This window comes from Gracilinanus agilis, chromosome 3, assembly GCF_016433145.1.
Source record: "Gracilinanus agilis isolate LMUSP501 chromosome 3, AgileGrace, whole genome shotgun sequence".
Taxonomy (NCBI): domain Eukaryota; kingdom Metazoa; phylum Chordata; class Mammalia; order Didelphimorphia; family Didelphidae; genus Gracilinanus; species Gracilinanus agilis.
In genome coordinates this window covers 578761580-578768761 of record NC_058132.1, presented here as the reverse complement: position 1 = coordinate 578768761, position 7182 = coordinate 578761580, and the positions used below count along the sequence as shown (strand labels likewise).

The 7182-nt window shown below is 37.1% G+C and overlaps 1 pseudogene; it reads right to left on the bottom strand.

The window, feature by feature from the left end:
- Positions 1 to 993: 993 nt before the first annotated feature.
- LOC123240007 lies at positions 994 to 1521 on the bottom strand (annotated as a pseudogene).
- Positions 1522 to 7182: the final 5661 nt, after the last annotated feature.

Sequence of the window (7182 nt, the reverse complement as noted above, 5' to 3'; positions counted from 1 at the left end):
TCGATGGGTGCCCCAAACTTGCTCTATTTCTTTTTAGCTGGCTTCAGAGCTATAGATTTTGTGTGTGGAAGGGGTGGGGGTGGGGTGGTTGCTCAGCCCACGATTTAGTGAGAGCCCTTGATAGCCTGGAAATGTCTCGATTCCACGTACCTTCCACGCTGTGCCCTGTTGTGGGGTTCCTCCGTTCGTCTGGACTTGTTTTTATGTCCCCTTGAGGAGTTTTGTGTGTTTCGATCAGGAGAGGTTAAGAGCTGCTTCTTACTCTGCCGCCATCTTAACCCGGAAGCCTGATGCCTATTATGTTATGAAGCATTCAATGCTGGCGATCTGTGTGGCTTAGTCCTATCCTGCCTCCTACTCTGCACCTTTATCATTAAAACTCACATTCACAATTTGGATCCCCCAGAGAGCATCTGCTCCGGGTTCAAGGTACACTTTGGGTTCATAACCCTAAAACTATAGCTCACCAACTCTAATCTATGCATTTACCCTTAGTGGCTAGAAAACATAATTAGCACTAAGCAAAGGCATTTACTAAGATATCATTATAAGAATAATGGCTACACAATATTCCCCAATAAATCTGAAGCATAATTTCCTACAAATTCAGAATCACTGAGAAAAGTGAGCACACACATAGGGTTCAATGATTGTTTTTTTTCAGAAGCATGGAAAACAGTTCTTTTATTGAGTATCTTTTGAAATGATTTCCCGATTTCTTATTTAACAGAAAACTTTAAGTACATTTGGCTTAATGCAGTGATTCCCAAAGTGGGTGCCACCGCCCCCTGGTGGGTGCTGCAGTGATCCAGGGAGGTGGTGATGGCCACAGGTGCATTTATCTTTCCTATTAATTGCTATTAAAATTTTTTAAAAATTAATTTCCAGTGGGCTAAGTAATATTTTTTCTGGAAAGGGGGCAGTAGGCCAAAAAAGTTTGGGAACCACTTAACGTATGCTATAAACCTGCCCTGCTGCCCACATTCCAACAATTTATCCAGGAGGCCATTTCAATTGACATCCACCAAGGACACACAGATGGATATGATAGACAGCTGAGATCCAGGAACACATGCACAAAAGATAACAGAAAGAAAATAAACAGCCTCCTCAATTTCAGCAACAATTGTGGTTTTTTCTGGCTTTACCATATTGCTATTATGATTTGAAAGAGAAAATTTTGGCACCAACTCTAAAGGGAAGAACCCCAATCAGGACCTTCATTGATCACCATCTGATATCCTTTCCTCAATCCCAAGTCAGCTACACATTTCTTGCCAACAATCATTAAGTGTCCTAGAAGATTTTCATCATCATCTTCTGCTACAGATATCTGGAGAATAGGGTTTTTTTTAGGTATCGCCAGGAAATGAGTTGGGCTTGTGGGCAAACATCATGGAAAGCAAGACACTGGTCAACCTCAAAAATTATTTTGGCTGGGATTTCCTTGCGAATTATCTTCCCGAAAATGGTGTCTCTGCCAGGCTCGGCAGTCTATGCTTCGCTGATCTCATCTGCCATTGCTACAATTCTCCCTCGGAACCGGACCCAGTTGCCACCTACCCTGGTGGCAGTTATACAGGTTCTATGCCCAGGAAGGTTCTAAAAACCACTCCCGGGATTCACTAATAAAGGCATACATTTAGGGAATAAATGCGGCCAAGGTAACTCATACCTCTGAAGCTTCAGATTTTTTTTTTTCTGATCACAACATTTCTGTTGAATATGTCACTCCACTGACTTTTCTTAGCCTTCTTACCAAATGCCTCCTACTGGACAAGTATTTCCACTTGAGAGACCTTAGCTGATGAAGGAAGGAGAAAGAAATCATCCCTGTAAAAGTCAAGAGCCAACACCTCTTCAGAGCTGGATTATTCTTCTTTAGCCAGAGCTCATTTTTTTCAAAGTTGCTTCCTGACTCAGCAAACTCCCTAAGGCAGAAACTCTCAGACTTTTTGGTCTCAAGAACCAACCCTCTTTATTCTTTAAACACTGAGGACCTTCCATTAAGCTGTTTTTATGTGGATTTTATCTATAAATATTTACCATATTATAAATTATTATATCTTAATATTGTTATCAAATTATTTTAACTTCACAGACCCAGTAAGAGGTTTTCAGAGATCCCTCGGGGGTCCCTGTGAAGTGGGGTCCCTCAGATAACAAGTTCAAACACCCAGAAGTTCAAATTAATGAAACCAATAATTATTTATTAATCTGTTGATTAATAAACATACCTAGCTGGCCAGGACACCTTCCTAGTGAAGCCTGCCCCGAACTGAAATTAAAATGCAGTTTTTATAAGGTTCAAGATACAAAGAAAATGTTCATAAATGATATATAACCTTGGGGAAGTAGCAGCAACCCTTAGTTTGTCTGGAAGCTATTTTTGGTCAGTAGCGTATACTCTGGAACATCCCCTATATATCAAGGGAAGTCACTTCCTCATGGATCCTGACTGAGTGGGCCTTCACAGAAAAAGCTCATTTCTGATTTTTACTTTTTCCCAGGGAAAAATAGGTTTTGTGGACAATGACTTAGTTTACCTCACTTCACACTTTGAGATTGTTCTAGAATGTGTTTCTTTTTTTTTTTTAAAGACCATTTGAAACATTGCAGGACTTTAGGCCAGTTAATGGTTAGCTGTTCTCTAATAGCTTCAATTTTAATGGAAAAACTTCTTCATACTTTGTTTTTAAAAAGCAGAGATTGTTCATTACAGTTTATTTAAGAATGTGAAGAATCGTTGTCTGTTTTCTGCTGCTTAGCTATTGTTCCATTTCATTTACCTGAGCTAAGGAGAAATTATTTGAAGAAGGGATTTGTTCAACTCCATGGCTATCACCACTACCACAATCCATTGGAAAGGCAAGTATGACATGTTCCAATTAGTTAGATTTTAGCCCTTTATGAACAAAAGTTCAGACTACTGGAGCAAAATTCTGAGTTTTCGAAAGGAACTCTGAACTATCTAATGCAGGATGTTACTTCCCATGTAGACTCTACAGTGTTCTTCAAGCTTTAAGTGGAACATTAGTGAGAAGTTTGGGTTTTTTCCCATTTGCATTTGTCCCCCCAAAAACACATCACAACAGCAATGCAATAGTAAATTAAACAGGGCAGGGAATAAAAAAGATAAGTATGAGAATGAAAGTTTGGGAAATAACAGGCAACAGTAAATCAGGGTGGCATCTGTCAAAGATTTCCCCTAAAGTCACTTTCCTTGAGTCATGAAATGAAGATAACTCCAGTTCTTTCTAGGAACCAAGTTCCTAACACTAAATTAGTACCATTTTTTCCATACTGTTATCTTTTGTTTAAAGTTATTGCTATTGCTGGCACTGTCTCATCCCTCATAGCATTGTCATGAGGATCCAATGACAGAATATATTTAAAGCACTTTGCAAACTTTGAAGTATTACATAATTGCTCTGTGTTATTGTTATGCCCACCTCACAAGAGAACCAACTTTAAAAGGGTTTTAGAAATACAATTTTCCACTGTATTTATAAGATAATATAACATTTCTAGTTCTACCACAAAACAATAGGCAGCACAGGGAATAGAGCACTAGGATTGAAGTCATAATGAATGAACTGAATTCAAGTTTGACCTCATATACTTACTAGTCGTGTGACCCTGGGCTAGTCACTTAACTCTGTTTGCCTCAGTTCCTCATCTGTAAAATGAGCTGAAGAAGGAAATGGTAAATCACTCTAGTATCTTTGTCAAGAAAACCCCAAATAGAATCACAAAAAGTTAGACATGACTGAAATGACTGAACAACAACAATAAAAAAACTTATTGGAGTTCATTCAACCTCCATTCACAGAGACCCCATGGAACCTCCCATGAACAGTCAGAATTAATCAGATGATTTCAGAGTCATATATTGTAGAAGTCATTTTGAAAATGAATTAATTTGCCACACAATAACAAAAAGATATGCATTTAAAATAGAATTGAAGGAATAAAACAAGAAAGAATGAAATCATCCTTTTCATCTACACCTTTCAGACTACAATTTCCCCAAATCTCAGAGAATATAATTTCTAAGTATGCTCCCCTCTGATTCTTGTATCAGCTTTTGGGATAAGGCCTATAAACTAGGAGAGGAAAATGGACTTTCCAGTCCCTTCTCTTGGTATTTTTCAGGCTACAATATCAGCACACCATAGCAACCTAGGGGAGGGCAAAAAGATTTTTTAATAAAGTGTCCAAGCAATAATTTGAACTATACCTCAGAATCTGATAGACATTGAAAATTAATACTTGATCTGCAGAACCTTGAAGTCTTACAACTTAGTTTCTAGATTCGGGAACCCATGTTGGGAAAGGTTCACTTCCAGCTTGTTGGACTTGTGTCCATTTTTCTTCTCTGATCTCTTTCCAACACATTGGTCAAATCTTCCCATATTCTGTGTCTTTTGCAAGAGTTCACTCCCAGCTCCCACCAGGCTCACTATAAATGCTTCTATCCAACCAAAGTCCACACTAGGGACACATCATCTACTGCTTTTGTCTCTGAGTAGTCTTGTGAGAAATGTCTTTCCCAAACAGAACACACATACAGACACACACATTTCTGTTTCCCCAGCCAAAGTAATGGAGAGCAGGAAGCAAATATTCATTATAGAAGAAATGTTTGCCATAGAGTTAAGCACATCCTCTTGCCACACTCACAAAATTGTGTGTTTAACAGGGTCAAAAAGATCTTACTATCATAATGAAGCATAGTAGAGTTAATTTAAAGTGGGTGTGAAAAAGCAAAATTATTATGTGGATGTGTGATTCTTCTTAAAATACATTTAAGCAATTTGTGCTCTGATAAGTTTTCTCCAGGGTTTTTTCCTGTAAGTTCAGATGGAAATTCTTCATAGGGAATGTAATTAGTACAACACTGTTTAATGTCATGCTTAATGGTTTCCCAGAATGTTTTGATTAGAAAATTAATCTGCCTATGTTTGCAGATGATAGAGCTGTTTAAAGGAGAACAGAGATCTTCCTATTAGTGTGAGCCTCTTAAGTGTAGTTCACTTGAAAGTAGTAGAAATTCACTGCCCAGTCCCATTCCCAAGTTTTGAAATAGAGAGGGAAAAGGAATCAAGTAATTATAAGTACTGATGAAAAAGTCTACTTAATTTCTTAAAGTGAATTACGGAAACCCAAATAAATTGTAGAAGCCATTTTGAAAATGAATTAATTTGCCACAAAATAATAAACAGTATTGTCATTCAAGAAAGGACCTAGGGATAGGAACTGAACCTGTAAGAGGGAAATTCCATCAACTCAGGCAACTTGGCACCCAGAGGACCAAATGAAGAACAATGGGAAAAAAGTAAAAACGATGGAAAATTATACTTTTGTATCATTAAATCTTTATAATAAATAGATCTATACAAAAATAGAATGAAATACTTTGAGAAGCAAAAAATTCATCCTCTTGGATGGAGGTCTTTAGGCAAAGGTTAGAGACTATTTAGGGGTCATTCTTTTTGAAGTGTGTGTTGAACTAGTTGCTTTCTAAGGTTAGTCTCTTCCATCTCTGAAATGCTGTGATTCTGTGAATTCATAGCTCCATCAATTAATCAACAAGCATTTGTTAAGTATCTACTCTAGATCAGGCAATGTATTGGGTGTTAGGAATTCAAAAACAAAAATGAAACAACCACAGCCCCAAAGAAGTTTCTATTATTTATCTGATATAACATATAGATATATGTGACTATACACAAAATACCTACTAACCACCAGGAGAAGTTCAGGAGTGAGTTTAGATACTGGCAATTTCATTAGGTTACTATGAAATATAATTTAGTTAACTGTGACACTCAACTGAAACCAATGGTTCTAGTAGAGGGAATAGACATACCTGAAAGTCCTCATTCAACCCTGACCCCTTACCTCTAGAAGTTAAATAACTTGAAAGGTGGGTGAGGAAGCTCTCAATCATACTTGATGAAAGAGCAATTCTTATCCCCCTTCTCCACTCAACCCTACTGCTTCTAGCTACTTCCCTTTGTGTAAACAAGGAAGGAATGCAGGAGTTTGTAGGACTTGGATCCTATTGGCTTTCTTTTTTTAATTGTTTTTTTTAATTATCAAATATTTATTTGTTTCTCCCTCCCTTTTTCCTTCCCACTTGGGAGGAGGTAAAAAAAAAAAAGCAAAATAAAGCCCTTGTAAGAACAAATATAGTTAAGAAAACAAACTTTCCTTTTGACCATGTCTAAAAATGTGTCTTGTTCTGCATGTTAATTTATCACCTCTCTTATCAGAAGATTGGAAGTATTCTTAATTACTGATCAGATTTGTTCTATAAAATCACTTTTAGCAGCCATGTGGAAGGTGGACTGGCAAATGGAGAGAATTGAGTTAGGAAGATCAACTGAGAGACTGTTGCAATTCTTCTCCATTTCTTTCCATAAACCCAACACATTTTGGGTAAAAAGTCAAGACTGAGGTTGTAGATTTTAGAATCCTTTGTGATGGTCTTGGTGAATGCCCATGGTTAAAAAGAATGTGCCAAAAGAGGAATTATTGATCTGACTGCACACAGGTAACTGGTTACCAATCTAACAAACTGAGGTGGGGGTGGGGGACATGGTTAGTTCAGTATGATTTGTTTTTATTATTCTTATTTTGGCTCATTATATCATTGCTTCTATTTCTGAGTGCTTGTAAACCATCCCTTTTATATTAGTAGTGCATTTAATAATATGTTCTAATTTTTTCCCCCAGGAATTGAAGTTTTCTTATCTGCCTATTCAAAGAATCCAAATGATTTTGGAAAAGTAGGAAAACCTTTATATATATCTCCACTAACAGCAACTCAGATATAATATCAAAAATTATTTCAGTACCATGAAATTTAGTTCGTAAGGGCCCGATGACTTGAATTCATTGCAGGTAGGTCTTTTACCACCTCCTCACTTATCTGGGGTTTCAATTCCCTATTAGCCATTTTTGTTCTCTTCTTTCCTGTCTAAAGATTATTCTCCCAGATAGAGGAAACAGATCAAGAGAAAACCTGTCTAGAAAGAAACAATCACACAAGCTAGAGATTTCTAAAAACCTTTTTTGCTCAGGAAGCTATTTATCAAACCTTTCAATTCAAGTGGCTCATATATACTTTAATTCATCTTGGGAGTGAACATTGGCATTGTAGAAATAGAACTTCTT